We start from the raw sequence: 24,069 nt of genomic DNA, 5'->3' as shown, positions 1-24,069 counted from the left end.
CCCAAGCCTTTGGACCATCTTCCACTGCTTTCCCAGGCTGGTAGCAGTCTTTGTGATAGAGGAATTGCAAACAGGCTGTGTCATAACAGAACACTTGTTGATGAAGGTAGGCGGAAGTGAGGGCCTCGCACTCACACTTGGGAGGCATATAATATGGTAGAGTCTCTTTGGAGGATAACCTGGCAGATGTCTCCACAAATTTGAAATGAAAATTTCCTTTGGTGGGGTTCAACTGCAGAAACCTTTACAAACTGAATCAGAGGGGCTAGTGCTGTGGCATAGCAGGTCAAGCCACAGCCTGCAGTGCAGGCATCCCATGTGGGCACTGGTTCAAGTCCTGGCTGCTCCACTTCTGATCCAGCTCTCTGCTCTGGCCTGGTAAAGCAGTGGAGAATGGCCCAGGTCCTTGGGCCCCTGCACCCATGTGGGAGTCCTGGAGGGAGCTCCTGGCTCCAGATTGGCTTAGCTCTGGCTGTTGTGGTCAACTGGGGAGTGAACCAGTGGATGGAGGACCTCTCTCTCTCTGCCTCTCCTTCTCTCTCTGTAACTCTGACTTTCCTGTAAATAAATAAATCTTTAAAAAAATTGAATCAAATCAATTTTGTAAGCAAAATCAGATACTTTCTCAGCAATTGTGACTATACTCCACAAAAGTGTGCAGCAAGATTTTTAATTAGGGTTTCTTATTTTCTCAGCATTATCTGCTAAATTAACCACACAGTAAATCATTGTGGGTTTTTCTGATCTTTAACCACCTCATGTAATAACTAAGAGTTTAAATTTATCATCGGGCATGTGTTTTTCAACACATGCACTGATATTACCAGTTCAGTGAACATGGGGGCCACCTTTATAGGGGTTAAAATAAAGTTTAATATTATAATTATACAGATCTCCTTAATATCTTCACAACTTCCAAGGCACATAACTAATATTGTGGGTCATTTATAGGAGATGTTTGATTGAGTTTATTTTTTTTTTGTGAACTAACATGTAATTACTGTGTGGACATTAGAAACACAATTCTCAGAGCATGCAGCTTTAAAGTTTTTGGCATGATAGGGTGAATAACTGTGTGGACCATGGTGCTGGTTCTGTCCTGGTGGCTCCTCTTCCAGTCCAGCTCTCTGCTGTGGCCCGGGAAGGCAGTGGAGGATGGCCCAAGTGCTTGGGCCCTGCACCTGCATGGGAGACCAGGAGGAAGAACCTGGCTCCTGGCTTTGGATCAGCACAGTGCTCTGGCTGTAGCGGCCATTTGGTGAATTAACCAAAGGAAGGAAGATCTTTCTCTCTCTCTCTCTCTCTCTCTCTCACTGTCTAACTCTGCCTGTCAAAAAAAACTATGTGGATCTTCATTCTAGAAATGATAAAAATTATTTTAAAAAGACTTATTCATTTATGTATTTGAAAGGCAAATTGACAACGAGAGAAGGAAATATAGAAAGATCCTCCATCATGCACTTCACTCCCCCAATGTCCTAGGCTTGGCTGGGCCAAAGCCAGAAGCCCAGAATTCCATTTGGGTCTCCCATGCAGGTAGCAAGGGCCTTGCACTTGGGGCCATCCTTTGCTGCCATCCCAAGTGTATTATCAGGAAACTGCATCAGAAGCATAATGACTGGGCCTGGAACCAACACTGTGAAACAGAATGCAAGCCTTGGAAATGGTGGTTCAACCTGCTGTGTCACAGTGCTAACCCTGGTCAAAATTATGGTAAAACAAAAGTAAAGTCTCTAGACATGGTCCTAAAGTTGCAGCAAATTAAGAAATATTTACGGAAGAAAATTTAGTATTTGTTGAAAGCAGGGAGATTCAGTGCCATTTGAATGCAGAGCTGTTTCCTCTCTCCCCTCTCAGAAAACTCCACTCCATACCTGTGGAATGAGAACACTGGGCTCCCTCTCCTGCTAGCTGACAGCTGGGTTCTGTTTCCAGAACTGTGCTCTGAGTGGGGACAGCTGAAAGACTGGAAGCTCAAAACCGAGCTTCCTGCATTTACAGTATTGTCATTCAAGGACAATGGCAGGATTAGAGAAGAATCAGGATTTTAAGCAGGGTAAATCATGTGTTGGGCACAGAGAAGGAAGTGCACATCAATCCTGATCTTCCCCATTTGGAGGGGAGCAGCAGTAGCAGTGGGAACTCCATGCAACCCTGTGCTGACCTTGTTTTGTCTATAGCAGCATGCAGATCCAGCTCTCAGATTTGTGAAGATGTGTCAGATGGACAGATGGATAAAGGAACAGATGGATTTTCAGGAGTTCCTAGCTGAGTAATTATCAGAGTTGGAATTTTGTATTTCCACACTGAGTTTGAAATGCACCTGACTTGAGACCCGCTATTTTATTCCAATATGTGCACTAGTAGAGTTTTCCCAAGTGTGTAATATGATCGATTGATGCATCGCTGATGATTTCACTACATGAGAGCAAGCATCTTTATAAAGGGTTAGACATGAGTAGCCCTAAGAACCTTGTTTATTTGTTTCAGTGTCTTAAAGTAGAATAGAGTCATTGTTCCTATCCTCGTGCTTTAAGCAAGCATCCATATGAAGTAACAGGGGTTCTATAACTACAACATAACTACCAGAACTTAAAATAAAAGTAGTGACAATTATCATCAACTCTTGTGCTCACATTTGATTTTCCCCATTCCTCATACGTTTCTTTGAAACATGAGTTTGCTAAGCTAAGATTCATCAGAATTTGACTTGGATAGCACAGGGTTGCAGGTGAATTCTGATACATCATGTATGCTGTCCAGACAGCAGGACTGAGTACCTAGGAAATAGATGAATCATTCTTATTTCCTGATAGGAGGAGTGCTGAGGCTGTGGGAAATGTGTTTTCCCATGCCATGGCGCCACTGGCACAAAACCATGTGAGAAGATTTTTCAGGGTCATTCAGAGCATTGGCCATTCTGCTCTCTCTTTTCCAAGAAATTTCAGGCTTTGTGGCCCCCAATGCTGCTTGATGGATTAAATGGATTCTGTATCCCTGAAGGTTGATCCCAGGAGAAAAGGTGATCCTACAGGCCACAGGGAAGCCCTGGGAAGTGGGACATACATTCTCCACTTGTGTTGAGCAGAAACATCCATGATACCCAGGCGGCTGAGCCCTGATATTGAGGTGTTAGCCATAAGCCTCAGTCTGTGTGGGAGACACAGTGGCACGGGATCCTCTGAATGGGAATCAGGAAAGGGGTTCTGTGGGCTGTGCTTCAAGAGATTCCCATGTCAGTACTGAGATTGTGGTATAGCAGTTAAGCTAAATGACTCTGTGTGCTTACACATGTTCAGAAGCTGATTACAGAAGCTCCATGAATGTGGTCGATGCAAGATTGCAGTGGGGCACGGGGACTGTGCAGACCACATGAGCAGGAAAGTGTGCAGTATGAGTGGTTCAAGCTCAGCCACTGAAGGATCCTGTTACTGACCTGTATAACATTGGTTTATCCATTTGAAGCATGAGGGCATTCCACATACCAGAAAAATATCTCCCAAATCCTGATCTAAATCACTGTGAAGTGTGTGCAAGATCTATTACTATGGGGCAGTTTGGTTTGTGGAGTCTTTGTGGTGTCTCACCAACAAGTAAAAGGTCTGTTCCATTTCTGTGATGTGTGGCCTGCCCAGTACCTTCCTTGAGTTCATGGAAGTCTATACACAGTGTGGTTTTCATGAGCAGTGGGTTTATGGTGGAAATCAGGGTTCTGGATGAAGATCCTATTTCCTCTCTAACAAAGTGGTTCATGCTGAATGAAGGAGTGGACTCCATCAGTTGGAATCCACATGAAAGGACACCCCTCTGATGCACACCCTTTCCTTAGAGCTTCATGAACTAGGCAAGGGAATCCTAGAATGGCTAAGGCCCAAGCAGTTGTTGATCCTTCTGCCCAGAGTGAGCAAGATTTTAGCGATGCTCTCTTATGTTAACTGTAAGCAAAAACTGGGTGATGTTTCAAATTTCACATGAACTTTGAGAAGGATGACACAGGTGACTTCAGAAACATAGTCCCGAAATGTCCATAACTACCAGACTGAAATAAAGAGGCATATACTACATCTGGGTTTTCCCTTTGGGATGGCAAGAACCCAAGTTCTTATCCTCCCAGGCACATTAGCAGGAAGTTGCATTGCAGGTATAGAATAGCCAGGACACAAACCAAGATCTTTGATCCGGGATGCGATTCGTCCCAAGAAGCAGCTTAATCTGCTTCACCACAATACCCATCCCTCCTTTGGTTATTTTCTGTAGTTCTTGCTTGCACCCACATCTCCCATCAAGCAAGTCCCAGGTTTCATCACAAGTTGACTGTCTGATAAGGCAAATTCCAGCAGGTACACACTTTTCAAAGTATGTTAGTATTGTAGTCACTGATGTCCCATGGAATAAAGGAAGTGAAATGGCAAAGGCAAGGATTATTGTGTTGAAGGAGTCTGTGAAGGCTTGGGTCCTGGAAGGTGTGTCATTTGGACCAAGTACCAGAAAAATGCACTGCAATGATGTACTACAGTGTGTCCATTTTTTCTATATGGTTGTGGGGAGAAAAATCTAAATGACAAGGTGCATAAATTCTATGGATTTGGATTTCTAGGGATACAACCACAAGAGGTGTTCTATAAACAGTAACATGGAGCCCTGCATTGTGCATCTGTATCAATTAGAAATGCTTAACACCTACCAAGCATTTTTTTTTTAGTATTGATTTTCAGAATGTTTCTTTTTTTTTTATCTTTTAGTAAATGAATATAAATTTCCAAAGTACGACTCATGGGTTACAATGGCTTTCCCCCCCATACCGTCCCTCCCACCCACAACCCTCCCCCTTCCCACTCCCTCTCCCCTTCCATTCACATCAAGATTCATTTTCAATTATCTTAATATACAGAAGATCAGCTTAGTATACCTTAAGTAAGGATTTCAACAGTTTGTTCCCACACAGAAACATAAAGTGAAAAATAATAGATGATTTTTTTTAAATGATGATGAAATCAGATCAGACCTATTGTCATGTTTAATCCCAGTGAGAGTCAAGTTGGGAATTGATAATTTCTTTTTTTTTTTTTTTTTTTTTACAGAAGATCAGTTTAGTGTACATTAAGTAAAGATTTCAATCGTTTGCACCCCCATAGAAACACAAAGTGAAATATACTGTTTGAGTACTCGTTATAGCATTAAGCCTCAGTATACAGCACATTAAGGACAGAGATCCTACATGAGGAGTAAGTGCACAGTGACTCCTGTTGTTGACTTTACAAATTGACACTCCTGTTTATGGCATCAGTAATCTCCCTATGCACCAGTCATGAGTTTCCAAGGCTATGGAAGCCCCTTGAGTTCTCCGACTCTTATCTTGTTTAGACAAGGTCATAGTCAAAGTGGAGGTTCTCTCCTCCCTTCAGAGAAAGGCACCTCCCTCTTTGAAGACCTGTTCTTTCCACTGGGATCTCACTCACAGAGATCTTTTTGCCAGAGTGTCTTGGCTTTCCATGCCTGAAATACTCTCATGGGCTTTTCAGCCAGATCCGAGTGCCTTTTGGACTGATTCTGAGGCCAGAGTGCTATTTAGGACATCCGCCATTCTATGAGTCTGCTGAGTATCTCACTTCCCATGTTGGATCACTCTCCCCTTTATTTATTCTATCGGTTAGTGTTAGCAGATACTAGACTTGTTTATGTGCTCCCTTTGACTCTTAGTCCTTTCATTATGATCAATTGTGAACTGAAATTGATCACTTGGAATAGTGAGATGGCATTGGCACATGCCACCTTGATGGGATTGAATTGGAATCCCCTGGTATGTTTCCAACTCTACCAATTGGGGCAAGTCAGCCTGAGCATGCCCCAAATTATACATCTCTTCCCTCTCTTATTCCCACTTTTATGTTTAGCAGGGATCACATTTCAGTTAATTTTCAACACTTAAGAATAACTGTGTGATAATTACAGAATTAAACCAGTCATATTAAGTAGAACAGACAAAAAAAATACTAAGAGGGATAATGTATTAAGTTGTCCATTAGCAGTCAGGGCTATGCTGATCAAGTCACCATTTCTCATAGTGTCCATTTCACTTCAGGAGGTTTCCTTTTTGGTGTTCAGTCAGTTGTCACCGATCAGGGAGAACATATGGTATTTGTCCCTTTGGGACTGGCTTACTTCACTCAGCATGATGTGTTCCAGATTCCTCCATTTTGTTGCAAATGACTGGATTTCGTTGTTTCTTACTGCGGTATAGTATTCTAAAGAATACATATCCCATAATTTCTTTATCCAGTCTACCATTGATGGGCATTTAGGTTGGTTCCAGGTCTTGGCTATTGTGAATTGTGCTGCAATAAACATTAGGGTGCAGACCACTTTTTTCTTTATCAATTTAAACTCCTTTGGGTAAATTCCAAGGAGTGGGATGGCTGGGTCGAACGGTAGGGTTATCTTCAGGTTTCTGAGGAATCTCCAGACTGATTTCCATAGTGGCTTGACCAGTTTGCATTCCCACCAACAGTGGGTAAGTGTCCCTTTTTCCCCACATCCTCGCCAGCATCTGTTGTTGGTAGATTTCTGTATGTGAGCCATTCTAACTGGGGTGAGGTGAAACCTCATTGTGCTTTTGATTTGCATTTCCCTGATTGCTAGTGACCTTGAACATTTTTTCATGTGCCTGTTGGCAATTTGGATTTCCTCTTTTGAAAAATGTCTATTGAAGTCCTTGGCCCATCTCTTAAGTGGGTTTTTGGTTTTGTTTTTGTGGAGTTTCTTGATCTCTTTGTAGATTCTGGTTATTAACCCTTTATCTGTTGCATAGTTTGCAAATATTTTTTCCCATTCTGTTGGTTGTCTCTTCACTCTCCTGACTGTTTCTTTTGCAGTAAAGAAACTTCTCAATTTGATGCAATCCCAATAGTTGATTTTGGCTTTGACTGTCTGTGCCTCCCGGGTCTTTTCCAGAAATTCTTTGCCTGTGCCAATATCTTGAAGGGTTTCTCCAATGTTCTCTAATAACTTAATGGTGTCAGGACGTAGATTTAGGTCTTTAATCCACGTTGAGTGGATTTTTGTGTAAGGTGTAAGGTAGGGGTCTTGCTTCATGCTTCTGCACGTGGAAATCCAGTTTTCCCAGCACCATTTATTGAATAGACTGTCCTTGCTCCAGGAATTAGTTTTAGATCCTTGATCAAATATAAGTTGGCTGTAGATGTTTGGATTGATTTCTGGTGTTTCAATTCTGTTCCATTGGTCTATCCATCTGTTTCTGTACCAGTACCATGCTGTTTTGATTACAACTGCCCTGTAGTATGTCCTGAAGTCTGGTATTGTGATGCCTCCGGCTTTGTTTTTGTTGTACAAGATTGCTTTAGCTATTCGAGGTCTCTTATGCCTCCATATGAATTTCAGCATCATTTTTTCTAGATCTGCGAAGAATGTCTTTGGTATCTTGATTGGGATTGCATTGAATCTATAAATTGCTTTTGGGAGAATGGACATTTTGATGATGTTGATTCTTCCAATCCATGAGCATGGAAGATTTTTCCATTTTTTGGTATCCTCTTCTATTTCTTTCTTTAAGATTTTCTAATTCTCATCGTAGAGATCTTTTACGTCCTTGGTTAAGTTTATTCCAAGGTATTTGATTGTTTTTGTAGCTATTGTGAATGGGATTGATCTTAGCAGTTCTTTCTCAGTCATGGCATTACTTGTGTATACAAAGGCTGTTGATTTTTGTGCATTGATTTTATATCCTGCCACTTTGCCAAACTCCTCTATGAGTTCCAATAGTCTCTTAGTAGAGTTCTTTGGATCCTCTAAGTACAGAATCATATCGTCTGCAAAGAGGGATAGTTTGACTTCTTCCTTCTTGATTTGTATTCCTTTGATTTCTTTTTCTTGTCTGATGGCTCTGGCTAAAACTTCCAGAACTATGTTAAATAGCAGTGGTGAGAGTGGGCATCCCTGCCTGGTGCCAGATTTCAGTGGAAATGCTTCCAACTTTTCCCCATTCAATAGGATGCTGGCCGTGGGTTTTTTATAAATTGCTTTGATTATATTGAGGAATGTTCCTTCTATACCCAATTTGCTTAGAGTTTTCATCATGAAAGGGTGTTGAATTTTATCAAATGCTTTCTCTGCATCAATTGAGATAACCATATGGTTTTTCTTCTGCAGTCTGTTAATGTGGTGAATCACATTGATTGATTTGCGAATGTTGAACCATCCCTGCATACCAGGGATGAATCCCACTTGGTCTGGGTGGATGATTTTCCTGATGTGTTGTTGTATTCTATTGGCCAGAATTTTATTGAGGATTTTTGCATCTATGTTCATCGGGGATATTGGTCTGTAATTTTCTTTCAGTGCTGCATCTTTCTCTGGCTTAGGGATTAAGGTGATGCTGGCTTCTTAGAAAGAATTTGGGAGGATTCCCTCTTCTTCGATTGTTCTGAATAGTTTGAGAAGAATTGGAGTTAGTTCTTCTTTAAACGTCTGGTAGAATTCAGCATTGAATCCATCTGGTCCTGGGCTTTTCTTTGTTGGGAGGGCCTTTATTACTGTTTCAATTTCTGTTTCAGTTATGGGTCTGTTTAGGTTTTCGATGTCTTCCTGGTTCAATTTAGGTAGGTTGCATGTGTCCAGGAATCTATCCATTTCTGATAGGTTTTCCTGTTTGCTGGCATACAGGTCCTTGTAGTAATTTCTGATGATTCTTTTTATTTCTGTGGTGTCTGTTGTTACGTTTCCTTTTTCATCTCTGATTTTATTGATTTGGGTCTTTTCTCTTCTTTTTTTAGTTAGTTGGGCCAATGGGGTGTCAATTTTGTTTATTTTTTCAAAAAACCAGCTTCTCACTTGGCTGATTTTTTGTAATGTTTTTTTTGGTTTCAATCCTGTTAATTTCTTCTCTGGTTTTAATGATTTCTCTTCTCCTACTAGATTTGGGTTTGGTTTGCTGCAGTTTTTCTAGGTCCTTGAGGTGCGCTGAAAGCTCATTTATTTGGTACCTTTCCAATTTCTTGATATAGGCACCTATTGCTATAAATTTGCCTCTCAATACTGCTTTTGCTGTATCCCATAAGTTTTGATATGTTGTGTTGTTGTCTTCATTTACTTCCAGAAAGTTTTTGATTTCTCTTTTGATTTCTTGAATGACCCAGTGTTCATTCAGGAGCATGTTGTTCAGTCTCCATGTGTTTGCATACTTTCTGGGGTTTCCTGAGTTGCTAATTTCCAGCTTCATTCCTCTATGGTCTGAGAAGCTGCATGGTATGATTCTAATTCTTTTAAATTTGCTGAGACTTGCTTTATGGCCTAGTATGTGATCAATCCTAGAGAAGGTTCCATGCACTGCTGAGAAGAATGTGAAGTCTGTAGATGTAGGGTTGAAAGTTCTGTAGATATCTGTTAGATCCATTTGGGCAATAGTGTCAATTAAATCTGCTGTTTCCTTGTTGATCTTCTGTCCGGATGATCTGTCTATTTCTGAGAGTGGAGTATTGAAGTCCCCCAGTACTATTGTATTGGAATCTAAATCTCCCTTTAAGTCCCTTAACATATCTTTTAAATAGACCGGTGCCCTGTAATTAGGTGCATATACATTTATAATAGTTACATCTTCCTGTTGAATTGAACCCTTAATCATTATATAGTGTCCCTCTTTGTCTCTCTTAACAGTTTTTGTATTAAAGTTTATTTTGTCTGATATTAATATGGCTACACCTGCTTTTTTTTGGTTTCTGTTGGCATGGAATATCTTTTTCCAACCTTTCACTTTCAGTTTGCATGCCTCTTTGTTAGAGAGATGTGTTTCTTGTAGGCAACAAATAGTTGGGTTGTGTTCTGTGAGCCAGTCAGCCAAACGGTGTCTTTTAACTGAAGAATTCAGACCATTAATGTTCAATGTGACAATTGATACGTAGTGACTTTGCCCTGCCATTTTCCTGGAAATATTTTCTAGTATATGCTTTGAGCTTCCCATGCTCTTTTACTGGTAGGTGTTCTTCCTTTCCCTTCTTTCATATTGATGGCCGTGTTTCTGTGTTTCTGAGTGTAGCACATCTTTAAGTATCTTTTGCAGGGCCGGACGAGTGGCCACAAAGTCTTTCAATTTCTGTTTGCTATGAAAGGTCTTTATTTCACCTTCATTCACAAATGAGAGCTTACCAAGCATTTTTTAATGTAGGTTTTAGTGACAGCATTATATTTCTTTCCATGGTGTACTGAAAATGATTTGAACAATAATCTTTAAAAATATAAATTAGTTCTCTTCAGCTCATTGCTTTTATTTCTCAGCTCATTCTGTATTCCTTGTTCAACACAGTATGATCTTGCTTAGTGCAGTAGAATGTAAGAGCAAGCCAGATCAGCTCGCTCACAACTCCCTCCATTCACCTTCCTTTACAGATGCAGTTCTAGAGACCTCTACATGTCTCTGAGATAATGAAGACATCGCCAGTAAGTTCTTTATTAACTTATTCCTCCATTGTTTTATGTTGTATTTTAGGAGATTTAAGAGGTTGTGATAATTAAAATGGAAATGTAAAAGTAATTAAAACTCACTGTTACAGAATATACATAAACAAGATAAAGTTATGTTTACAACACACTAGAACCATGTATTCTAATTGCAAATTGCCCTCTGGTTTTTCTGGTTACATAACAAAAAGACCATTCATTACATAATTCAAGCTGATACTTAGAGCACTCTTGTGGGATGTAAAACCTGATATAGTCTTTTTTGGTCCTGTAGGTGATATAGTGGACAGTGGTTTTCTTAAAGAACTCTCTTATACATTTCTTCCAGCCATGCTGGAGCTAGTGTAAATTTATATATTTGGGCAATCATTCTATTCTTCATTTGGAGTTTAACCTACTCAAAATTGTCAAAATTCATTTCTTCAAGTACTTACCAAGAATATACGGTCAAAGCCTATATATATATTTGAGAGGTTGACAGAGAGAGGGGGAGATCAAGACAGAAAAAAAGAGACAGAACTCAATTGACTCAGTTCTGAAATACCCAGTGCAGCCAGGACTGGCCTAAGGCTACAGCTGAGAGGCAGGAATGGAGTCCTTACCCACATTGTCCAGTTACTTGAGTTATCACTACTGCCTCACAGCATCTGCATTAGCAAGCTGCTGGAATCAGGAATCGGGGTTGGGAATCAAACCACGGCACTCTGAATTTGGATTAGGGTTTCTCAGCTGACATCCTAGACACTAGTCTAAATGCCTACCCTCTTCTTTAATTTTTTCTCTGCAATATTTGAAACCAATGTGAGTGATCTGCTCCTGAAATTTTTGTTTCTTTTTTCTTTCTAACATGACCTCACTGGTGATTTCTCATCTTTCTCTTTGAACTCTTCTATTTTCTTCTCCTTAACAACACTCATCCAGGAACCCATGTGGTCTCCCAGTCAACGCTCACTGCATGTCCCATCACTAATATGCCCCAGATGTCACTGTTATGGGATCATTTGTTCAAAATACTTTCTGATTTACCTTGTGAGTTCTTCTCTCACTCATAGATTATTTGGAATTACATTTTTTCATGTTTAAATATTGGAGATTCTTCTGGTTTTCATTTTTCTTATTGACTTCTACCTTGAAAGTATGATCAGACAGAATGTTTTATTATTTTAGTCCTTAATTATGACTCATCATATGTTTTGTTTGGTGATTATTTTTCACAGAGTGGCCTATGGATATTAATTAGGTCAATATGCTGTCATTCACATGTATAGTTGACTGGTTTTATGTTTTAGTACTAGAAGAGATATATTAATTGTCTAATATTGTGTTTTTTTTTTTTAATTTCTTGTTAAAATGTGTGAATTTTGTTTTCTGCCTTTTGAGGCTTTGTTTATTGTACATTAACATTTATAATTGTTATATCATCCTAATATATAATCCATTTATTATGATGTAAAGCCTTTCTATATCTGTGGTAATATATTTTTTGTTGAAGATATTTTGTTTGCTGCTAACTAAGTTGTCAACTTGAGCTTTTTCTTTTTAGAGACATTTTATTTATGTGAAAGCAGAGTTGCAGAGAGATGTAGAGCCAGAGAGAGGTCATGTATATGCTGGTTCACTTCTCAAATGACCACAATGTTCAGAGCTGAGCTAATCTGAAGCTGGGAGCCAGGAGCTCCCATGTGGGTGTGTAGGCCCAAGGACTTGGGCCATCTTCTGCTTTCTCAGGCCATAGTAGAGAGCTGGAATGGAAGTCAAACAACAGGACTCTAATGGTGCCCATATGGTATGCCAGCACTGCAGGCTAGGGCTTTAACCCACTGTGCCACAGTGCTGGCTCGAGCTTTTTTTATTTTATTTATTTATTTGAAAGGCAGAGTTACAGGTAGGTAGAAAGAGAGTGAAAGAGGTCTTCCATTTGTTAGTTCACACCTCACATGGCCACAATGTCGAGCTGCTCTGATCTGAAGCTAGGAGACATAAACTTCTTCTAGGTCTCCCACATGGGTACAGGGGCCCAAGGGCTAGGGCCAGCTTGTACTAATTTCCCAGGCCATAGCAGGGAGCTGGATCAGAAGTGGAGCAGCTGAGACTTGAACCAACGCCTACATGGAATGCTGGCACTGCAGCTTCTACCTGCTGCACCACAGCGCTGGCCCCAAGAGCATTTTATAATTAGTTCTTAAGTCAACAACAGGAGTCACTGTGTACTTACTCCTCATGTAAGATCTCTGTACTTAATGTGTTGTTCAATGTGAATTCATGCTATAACTAGTACTGAAACAGTATTTTACACTTTATGTTCTGTGTGGGTGCAAACTGATGAAATCTTGACTTAATATATACTAAATTGATCTTCTCTATATAAAGATAATTGAAACTGAATCTTGATATGAATGGAATGGAAGGGGGGCAGAGATGGGGGGTTGTGGGTGGGAGGAAAGTTGGGGGTGGGGAAGCCATTGTAATCCATAAACTGTACTTTGGAAATGTATATTAACTAAATAAAAGTTTAAAAAAAAGACCTCTGTCTCTGTCTCTTCCTCTCTCTGTAACTCTTTCAATAAAATAAATCTTTGACAAAAAAATAAACCTTATTTTATAGTAACAAAAGATTATGAGTTATAGAAACATTTCATCACTATTCCAAGGATGTATCATCCACTATATAATAAATTTCACTTGCCCACCTGTGCCAGAAAATTTTATAAGGATGTTAAGATGCTTGGAGAAAGATCAATTTCCTTGCTGTTGGGACCTACTAGACCCATTTTAAGAAGAGAGTGAAGAGCTAGCACTGTGGCATAGTGGGTAAATCACCAAATGCAGTGCTGGCATCCCATATGAGTGCTGGTTCGAGTCCCAGCTGCTCCACTTCTGATCCAGGTCTCTGCTATAGCCTGGGAAAGCAGTGGAATATGCCCAAAGTCCTTGGGCCCCTGCACCTGCAGAGGAGACCTGGAAGAACTCTGGGCTCCTGGCTTTGGACCAGCCCAGTTCCTGATATTGTGGCCATTTGGAGAGTGAACCAGTGGATGGAAGACATCTCTCTCTCTCTCTCTGCCTCTGCCATTCTGTCACTCTGCCTTTCAAATAAATCAATACAACTTCAAAAAGAATATAAGAGAGTGAATGAACCATTAAATGGAGAGACCTTGGAGTCTTTCCACTGCAAGATTAGCTCTTCCAGGTTGTGTCATCTTGTGATTCAGTTTTCCCTCCATCAAATGGAGGAAGTGTGATTCTACCTGTCCTTATGTCACCTTGTGAAAGTGGTAATAGGGAACATTGGTGTACCAGATATTCTCAATAAGGGACTTCTCTAGTCCTCCAGTCCAGACTAAAGTTATTTCTCCCATACTCCCATTGTATATTGACACAGAATGTTTTTACTATTCAAGTTATAGAGAAGGACTGAATTCACATTTCATGACAAATATTCTACACATGCTTTTTACTCAACTTAAACAGGAAGATATCTACTTTCAACACATAAAATATGCCATGCAGTAGGGTTGACATTAAATTCTTCACAGTGAGAAGAAGGGTAATTGTGGGGAACAACCCGGACTGGACTGAGTTACTGGAATTAAGACTTATTCTATGCATCTGCTCTCCCACAATATGGCGCTGGGAGAGAAGAAAACAGCTTCTACGCAGCTGCCTCTTGCCAACTTGAGTGATGACCTCCAGGAGCTGATCCTGCTCCTGATTGGAGGAGAGCAGCGTACTCGGCGTGTGGGCAGCCGAGTTAGGATTGGCAGAGGAGGACTATAAAGGAGGAGAGAGACGGCATGCACCAGGAACATCTAAGGGGAACATCTATCTGAAGGAACACCTGTGCAGCCCCCGAGAGAGCCGGCCAGAGGTGTGCTGCTCCCCCGCGGAAGTGGGGAATGTGGCAGGGGGAACCGCCCTTCCACGGAGGTGGAAGGGACGGTAGCCAACCCGGGAAGAACCAGCAGCAAACCTGGGGAGGGCCGAGCAGACAAAAGAACAGTGCAGGGTCCTGTGTCATTCCTCCATGAAGAGTGGGAGCGACAGTAATCATTAAGCTTGTGTGACTCTGGATCAACTTTCATTCTGGGCTGTGAATTCATTGTCCTTTCCAACAGAGTTTGGTTCCTTCATGACCTTTGTGCTCTCACATTTTCAGACATAGCAGTTGATCCTTCACAGTGGAATTTTTTCCATTAACCAACTGTGAAGACATCTTTCATTTGAAATGCCAAGGTTCCCTTGAATTCTTTGGAGTTGAGTCTATTGTCTGTATCTTCTATCATATGCATCTGTGCAATGCTGAAATTAAGGATGCTTTGCTCCTCTCTGCTGTAATCTGGAGTATTCTTTTGCACTCTCACACAATATGAGTTGTGGCTACTTGGTGTTGTCAGGTAGAAAGTGGGGCATGAAGTCTTTTATCTTTTTCCTTTGTGGTTATGTATTGTTGGCAGTAGTAGATGGCCTTGAGTTTCAGGAGGAGGGAAAGAGATTCCAGGTTTGTAACTAATTGAGAATGTGTCCTGCTGCAGGTAGAAATAATAAAGTATTATTTTCTGGGTTATTATTTAATATATTCCTATTTTCCAAATAAATCTCTCATATTGAAAATTCACATGAAACATTAGGTGGGTAATGAACAGAAGGAGGAAAACCAAAAGTCCATATCTGCAGATGACATGATTAGACCCTCAGAAACAGCTCCACAGCCCATCAAAAACCTGTGACAACGGATGAACTATTGCAGGAGGAGGTAGGTCAGGTAGTCCATACCTAAGGTGGACTCGGGCCGCTCCACCCACACTGACAGACCCCGGACTGGGATTTCATCCTACCCACCATTTTCACACCTGATCCTGCTTCCCAAACGAGAAGGAGTAGGCCTTCTTCCGGGCCGAGGCTGGCGGCCACCTCTCACAGACTCCGAGGCCTGAGGAACCCGTGGCAGCTGTTGCAGCCACAAGCCAGGGGCTCAGGGCTCTTCTCTGAGCTCACAGTAACTGTTGCCAAGCAACACCTAATACACAAGTGTGCAGGCGTGCCTTGCTCTGGAGCTCTGTGGGCTGCACATGCGCACAGAAGCCTGGTGGCCAGAAGTGCTCAGTGTGCATGTGCAGGGGGAATCGGAGCATTTGGGTTGCTTTCCAAGATCAGTGGGACTTGCTAAGCCTTGGTGATGTTTTGGAAAAGCAGTCCCTGCAATCCGGCATGACCAAGCTGGCGCAGGGTGTCAGGCGCTGAAGGCCTCATGCAGAGTCAACTCCCTGGAAACCCCTCTCCCAGAATCACCTGATCCCAAAGTGGATTCCCCCTCCAGATCCCCCAGGGTCCTAGTCGGTTTCCATGGGAATGCAAGAAAGGAAGCCATGATTTCACACACACACACACATAGTACACATACCACAGAGGGAGTCACACATTTCATTTCTAGAAACGGTTTCTACTGCTGATACACTACTAAACTAAACTTTTGTTCCTGTCTACCTTTCATTTCACATTGGGAGAATGATTGTTCAAACTCTAACCAGGGTTAGTCAGTTCCTCAGAGTCCTGGGTTGATAACATTCTCCTCCTCTTCTCCTAACCCTCCTCTGGATGTCATGTCTATAAAATGTTGCTACTGATCCATTCGTGATAACATTGATTCCTGTGAATGTGAAATCGATGCACACACCTATCCTCTATTCATGAATATTCCAATACAGAAAAGCAGTCCCAAGAAAGACATCCAGAAGTATAAAGCAGTTAAAGAAGTAGAAGTTGCAGCAGGCATGAAGGTGCAGCAGGTGAAGCTGCCAAGAGAGACAATGGCATCCATATGCAAGTGCCATTGGGAGTCCTGGAGACTCTGTGTCTAATCCAACTTCTTGATAATGCACATGAGAATGAGGTGGATCCTTATCCTAGTCCATGAGTCCCTGCCACCGCCACCCAAGTTGGAGACCTGGATAGAGCTCCAGGATCCTGGATCCCACCTGGCCCAGCCCAAGTTCTTGAAGGAATCTGAGAGAGGGAACCTCAGATGTGAGATCTCTCATTCACTCCTCCATTGAAGCAAATACATGTCTGAGAAAATGAGAAAAATGTTACAAAGAATAATTTCTAAGAATAATATCAAAAAGCAATGAACATCCTATTGGGATCTGCCCACTCTAGTTTTTTGATCCTTTAAGCATAGAGAAAAAATGTATAGATATCTAATGAATTGCACCCAGATTATCTTTGCAGGTTTAATCAACTGAAGTCAATTTATCATTCTTTCCTTTTCTCACAGACAATTTTCATGAACGTCCACATTTTCCCAATGACTGGCCACTCGTTCCCATAATAGGGCAATAATACGACTTCAGGAAGCATTGTTTTGATTCACTCGTTTACCCACTCACTCAGGAAAGCAACACTTCCCGGGACTATCAAGTCACAGTCACAATCCTGAGAGAAGCCTAAAGGATGAAAGCTTGATTTTACCCTATATTCATGTAGAGGAACAGAGGGAGGAAAAGTAGAAGAGCAAAGTCATCTGTCAGTACCCCTCAGACCTGGAACCAGACAAAGATATCAACTCCCACCACTCTTATTTCATGAAGTATTGGAAGCCTCATCAAGAGCAGTCAGAAAAAGAGAAAGCCAGCAGGAGTCAGACATAGGGCTGTCACTCAGAGGGGGGCAGGACAAGAAGGGCTGTCACTCTCCGGGATCAGGACAAAGTAGGGTGGTCACTCCCAGAGGGGTGGAACAAAGCAGTACTGTCAATCCCAGGTGTTGGGAAAAAGCAGGGCTGCCAAGCCCAGAGGGGCGGGACAAAGCAAGACTGCCACAGCCATAGGGCCAGGACAAAGCAGGGCTGTCACTCTGAGAGGGGCTGGACAATGCAGGGCTGTCACTCCCAGGTGGCAGGACAAAGCAGGGCTGTCACTACCAGGGGTGGGACAAAGCAGTGCTGACACTTCCAGAGGGGTGGAATGAAGCAGTCCTGTAAATCCCAGGCATGGGGAAAAGCAGGGCTGCCAAGCCCAGGGGGGCGGTACAAAGTAGGGCTGCAAGAGTCCAGAGGGGCAGGACAAAGCAAGACTGCCACAGCCATAGGGCCCAGACAAAGCAGGGCTGTCACTCCCAGGTGGCAGGACAAAGTAGGGTTGTAACTCCCAGGGGGCGGTACAAAGCTGGGCTATCACTCCTAGAGGGCCTGGACAAAGTAGGGCTCTCACTCCCAAAGGGGCAGGATAAAGCAGCACTGTCATTCCCAGGGGTCAGGACAAAGCAGGGCTGTCACACCAAGAGGGGCATAACAAAGTATTACTGTCAATCCCAGGGGGTGGTACAAAGCAGGGCTGTCACTCTCAGGGAGCAGGACAAGGCAAGGCTGTCAGTCCCAGGGGGCAGGGCAAAGCAGGGTTGTCACACCAAGAGGGGCGGGACAAAGCAGGGCTGTCACACCAAGAGGGGCAGGACAAAGCAAGGCTGTCACTCCCTGAGGGGTTGGACAAAGCAGGGCTGCCAATATCAGGAAGCAGGACAAAGCAGGGCTGTCATTCCCAGGGGTCAGTACAAAGCAGGGATGTCACTCCCACAGGGGCGGGATAAAGCAAGGCTGTCACATCCAGGGGCTGGGAAAAAGCAAGCCTGTCACTTCTGGAGGGGCAGGACAAAGCAGGCTGCCACGCCCAGAGGGGCAGGACAAAGCAAGTCTGCCACAGCCATAGGACTGGGACAAGGCAAGGCTGTCAGTCCCAGGGGGTGGTACAAAGCAGGGATGCCACACCCAGAGGGGCAGGACAAAGCAAGACTGCCACAGCCAGAGGGCCTGGACAAACCAGGTCTGTCACTCTGACAGGGGCTGGACAAAGCAAGGCTGTCAGTCCCTGGTATGTGTAACTGCTCCAGTCTGTAAAGATGGAAGAATTTAACAGCCAGATTTATCTAAATCTTAGGGGAGTATAGTTAACATTAAAAAAGAAGAAGAAGAAAAAGCAGAGCCAGGGCCATGGCATAGTAAGCTAATCTTCTACCTGCAGCACCAGCATCCCAATATGTGTGCAGTTCATATCCCAGCTGCTGCACTTCTAATCCAGTCTCTGTTATGGCATGTGTAAGCAGTGGAAGATGGTCCAAGTGCTTGGACCTCTGCACCCATATGAAGACCAAGAAGAAGCTCCTGGTTCCTGCCTTTGGATCAGCTAAGCTCCAGACATTGTGCCCACTGGGCAATGAACAAGGAGACAGAAGACATTTCTCTCTGTCTCTCCCTCTGTCTGTAAGTCTGCCTCTCAAGTAAATAAATAAAATCTTAAGTAAGATTTGTTACTCTCCTCCTATTGAATCCACTCTCACCTGTTCTAACACTGGATAGCAATCTTTAGTAATATTCATGAAGCACCTGACTCTCCCGTGTCTTTGGTCCCCTCTTCTTAACCATAGTACTCATTACTGAAGCTCAGGGCCCTAATATCAGTACCTGGTATATTATTACAGCTCTGAGTCACCCAAATCATTCAAAACAACATGCAACACTGACCTTCACCTGTAGATGGAGCTCTGAAGGTCAAAAGAGAGAAGGGAGCAAAACCTGTGGACACATTTTGGGTGGCAATGGTTCACATTAAAGCTCAGGGGAAATGTCTAAGACTCTCCTCAGCCCTATTACCAATCACTCACCACTGGCTTTCCTATCTTGATCTGATAACCTCTTCACAGCTGTGGGCAGCCACAGGCAGTCACTCCCTTTGTTTACACTTAACCATATGGATGGAGACTTCCTGGCACAGACAATTAGACTAAGGAGATTCTGGGAAGAGGCAGAAGAACCTTATCTCACTGCTAAGCCTCTCACAAGAGATGATATAGATAATCAGTCACACCTGAAACCTGCATTAATCACCTAAGTGTAATCAATAATTAAGAACCTTATCTGGAACTCTTTGTAACCTTAAAAGCCTTTTTGATATGTAAATCTTTTGTGCTCCTTCTTGTAAACAACTGGTCATGTTTAAATACTACTGGATTTGTTGAATAAACAAACAAAAAAAGCCTTGTTCAGGACTTGTCTTGGCTCCATTCTTTTTCTCCTTGTCCCTGCATTCCCACTCTCTGTTTCAGGAAACCAGGTTCTTTGTGCTGCAGGCCTGCACGCACAGAGTCTTCCCTTCTCCAAATGTGAAAGCAATGTCCACCAGAGCAGAGTTTGCTCAGGACATTCTGGCAATTTCTCAACCCCCTATACTATAAGATAGCACTTTGGGAGACCGAACAAGGCCTAAAGATGTCAAGTAAACACAGTCTTAGGACTTTTCTTTTGCCAGCTCCAGACACACACTCCCATAGAGGCCCTGAATGACTGTAGGACTTTTTAAATGCAGCAAGGAAAAGAAAACACAAATGCAGTAGTAACAGGAACATTGATAAAAGTCTAGAAAAGTTTTCTGAATGTGTGAAAAAAGTTATTTTCTCTTTACATTTTTGTTTGAAATTTGCATGATGTCTAATCCTCAGAGGCCTAACCAAAGTTTTAGTTATAAATAATGCAAGTTTCATAAAATAGAAACAAATAAAGGTAAGGCAGAAAGTTTGCCTTTCCTCCTTTTAAATCCAGCTCCTAAATTTCTCACTACTTTAGTCTTTAAATAAAAACCTCACTGCTCAGAACAGAAGTGGTCTCATTCCAACAAACACAAAGGCTTGTCTCTGAATGGCTGCCAGCTGGCACCTGGCTACTCCCATCCAAGGTAGAGGAGATAACACCCAGTGAAGTCCACAGAATGCTTCAAAGGCAAACAGCCCACTACCACATGCATGGAATGGACAATGCCAAGTGTTACTTTTTTTTCCAGCTTTCTTCTTTCTCATTGAATTAGCCACACTCACCTACATCTTGATAAAGCTATGTGCTAATGTAGGTCTTCAAAGTACCTGAATTTCTAGTGAGGGCTCATGGTGATTCAGTAGTGGTAAGGCTGAAAGCTATGTTAAATTGTTTCTGGGTCCTACAGAAGCACAGCACTTGTTTATCCCACTGTGTTATAGCTCTCTAAAAATACAGCCAAAATCCCTTTGCCTGAGTAGGCAAAGGTTGCCTTGTGTTTCACTCTTGAATCCCTAGGAGAGACAAAAGGGCCACATCCCTTTGGAAAACAGAAAGCGAATTAACTCTTTACATCACCCTCTTTTGAAGGTTAGCTGAGATGGGAGACACTCAGGTTTCTCATTCAAGGTGTGATGCAAAGTCCCTTAGTGCCTCAAACTCTTCTCTACTCTCATCAGCTTAGGTCATATATAAGGCCTTTTGAAAGACTTAACCTTAGGCTAGTGCTATGGCATAGCAAGTAAAGCTATTGCCAGCAGCTCTGGCAACCTTATGGGCTCTGGTGGGAGTCCCAGATGCTCAATTTATGATCCAGATCCTGCTGATATGCCTGGGAAAACAGTGCAGGGTGATCCAAGTTCTTGAATCTCTGAATCCAAGTAGAAGATCCAGAAGAAACCCCTGGCTTTGGATCAGCCCACCTCTGGCCATTGCAGCCATTTGGGGAGTAAACCCATGGATGGAAGTTTTCTCTCTCTCTCTCTCTCTCTCTCTCTCTCTGCCTTTCAAATAAAATAAATAAATCTTTTAATTTTTGACAGGCTGAGTGGACAGTGAGAGGGAGAGACAGAGTAAAAGGTCTTTCTTTTGTCATTGGTTCACGCTCCAATGGCCACCACAGCCGGCGCGCTGTGGCCAGTGCACCACACTGATCCGATGGTAGGAGCAAGGTACTTATCCTGGTCTCCCATGGGGTGCAGGGCCCAAGCACTTGGGCCATCCACCACTACACTCCCTGGACACAACAGAGAGCAGGCCTGGGAGAGGGGCAACCGGGACAGAATCCGGCGCCCCGACCAGGACTAGAACCCGGTGTGCCATCACCCCAAGGTGGAGGATTATCCTAGTGAGCCACAGTGCCGGCCAAATAAATAAATCTTTTTAAAGGAAAACCTTTTGGAATCTGTAGACAGTATATATATATATATATATATATATATATATATAGTATATACAATCAACTAGACTGACAAATCCAAACAAAAATTAACCATCGTCATTAAGAAATGCTTCCAGGTTTGAATGCTGACTTTGTCATGCTTAGCAATAGCATCTTGGGTAATCTCTGTTCCTCTTCATCTGGAAAATGATAACAATAGTTATATCTAGTGCTTAAGCAAAAATGAAATGGGACAACACATTTAGAATGCTAATAGTCATGTCTGGCATATAATGACTCATTAAATACTGGTTAACCACTATTACTATTATGTCCTAACAGGCTATTTCCAATGGGCTACCCTTGAGTTCCCATACTCTGAATTTATAAGCTCAATCAACACATCATGTAGCTGCAGAGGGATCAATGTCTCCCATATTCCTCCCTAGAGTGCTCTAGACTACACATAGGGCAAACTATATCCAAGGAGACTCTTAAGAATACACAAGATGAATGGAATTAAAGGGCCAGTGCAGTGGTGCAGTGGGTTAATCCTCCACTTGCAGTGCCCGCATCCCATATGGGTGCCGCCAGTTCTAGTCCTGGCTGCTCCTCTTTGAATCTAGCTCTCTGCTGTGGCCTGGGAAAGCAATAGAAGATGGCCCAAGTGCTTGGGTCCCTGCACCCATATGGGAGACCAGGAAGAAACACCTGGTTCCTGGCTTCAGATTGGTGCAGCTCTGGCTGTTCTAGCTATTTGGGGAGTGAACCAATGGAGGGAAGGACTTTCTCTTGGTCTCTACCTCTCAATGTCTGTAAATAAATAAAATCTTTTTTAAAAAAAGAAAATGGAATTAAAAGGTAAGTTAACTTTATTACAATTAAAAAATTGATACCTAGTTTTTCTCTGACACACATTTTTAATGAAATTTCTGAAGATTCCTCATGTACCCTCGTCTCTATCATGGGCAACGTATTGATTTTCAGAGTCCTTTTGCTTGCACACTATATTTTCTCACTTGATTTAACTCACATATAAAAGCTTTAGGAAATCATGGGAGTAGCCATTAATAGGTCAGGCCTCCCAATATCAGTAGTCACTGGGTTCCACACTCCCCTTCCTTCTCAGAGCTAAGTTCAGCTAAGTCAAAGAAAAAAGGGTAGTTCTTTGTATTTTATTCCTGAAAACATCAATCTTAAGACATTTTAAGTCCTCTTTTAAAGCTTCAAGTTGGAGAGAGAACATTTATCCAAGGTCCATGATCTAGGTAGCTGATTATTTTTAGCATCTTTGAGCAAGAATTGTTAATGAGCTTTTAATTTGAAGGGCTTAAATCACCAAAGTGTTCCAAGTTTCAGGGAAGCACCACAGAATTCAAAGGAAATCTCATCAATTGCTTTCTATCAGTTCACTTCCTGACACTCACCTTCCAATAAAAGCAGCCAAAAGACTTTCTAAGATCACAGATACACTTTAGTGGAGCCACATTCCATGTCCTTGTTTATAAATTGGTTTTTAAATGGTCAGGGATTGAGGTAATATACTTATTCTCCATTACACAAGTCCACAAAACAATACAAACTTTGTGCCAAGAAAGAGGAGACAGAGCATGAAGCCACAGGCAGTCCAGGTTTATTCAGAAGGTTTATTCACTCCAAGGTGAATGCATGGCAGAGAGTTCCCAGCAAACACACAGCAAAGAGAGAACCCCCTGTCTTACAGACTAGTGCTTTATATAGTACAAAGTAGTGGGAAGGAGCTTGGAGGTCTGAGTTAAAGCAGAGCTGCTGAGATAGAGAAGTGCTTGGGCTAGATTTAAAGGTCCTTTGAGGTCACAGTGTGAGCTGGGAGGGGTTTGGAATGAGGCTGGATTCTGAGGCTGAGCTGCTGAGATAGAGGGAGACAGCTTGGGAAGAGTGAAGGAGATCTCAGGCTGATAGCAGGAGCTTTCATATATTGTTGTGTCCAAAAGTTGAGGCAGGGCAAGGATGGTCAAGGTGGGGGTGGGGGGAAGAGGCTGTATTAGCAAGACAAAGAAACAGGAGTCTGCTTGTTGTGTAGGTGAGAGGTCAACATGGATGTAAGATTTTTTTCTTCCTCCATCACTGTGTATGATACATCCAGAATAAAGGATACTTTGGTGGCAAATTTCTGATATAAATTCTATAATAAAAATGTAGCCAATCACAATCTTTTGCAGTTAAGATAGATTTCTGTGGGTGATCCCATGGGACTGCCTGCCCTGCCCCATGCAGAAAGTTGAGAGGGCATGGTGCACCATGCTTGCTGGGAGGGACCCCACAGCCTGGCTGCTGGCAAGTTGCAGGAGCTCCAGGCCCATTTCCTCCATTCCCCGCTTCCTGTTGGAAGCCTTGTGGCTGTGCTTTTGTGGTTCATAAACAGAGAACTGATAAGCAACACCCAGATGTGGGCTGGTTGCACAAAGGAGCCCAGGAGCCTATGAGTCCTATGTGAGCTATAAGTCGATTAGTTAGAAGCCTTTTGGCATGCTGCCCCTTCTGCCCTATAGAATTACTATTACCACCCCAGGCTTTTTTCTTCCCCTCTTACCCTACACAAATCTGTGCCTGATTGCTAATAAACAGACATGCTCATCAGGTCTGTCTCCGGTGCTTCTTG

Source organism: Oryctolagus cuniculus, chromosome 16, assembly GCF_964237555.1.
Source record: "Oryctolagus cuniculus chromosome 16, mOryCun1.1, whole genome shotgun sequence".
NCBI lineage: Eukaryota > Metazoa > Chordata > Mammalia > Lagomorpha > Leporidae > Oryctolagus > Oryctolagus cuniculus.
Note: the sequence above shows the minus strand (reverse complement) of the source record.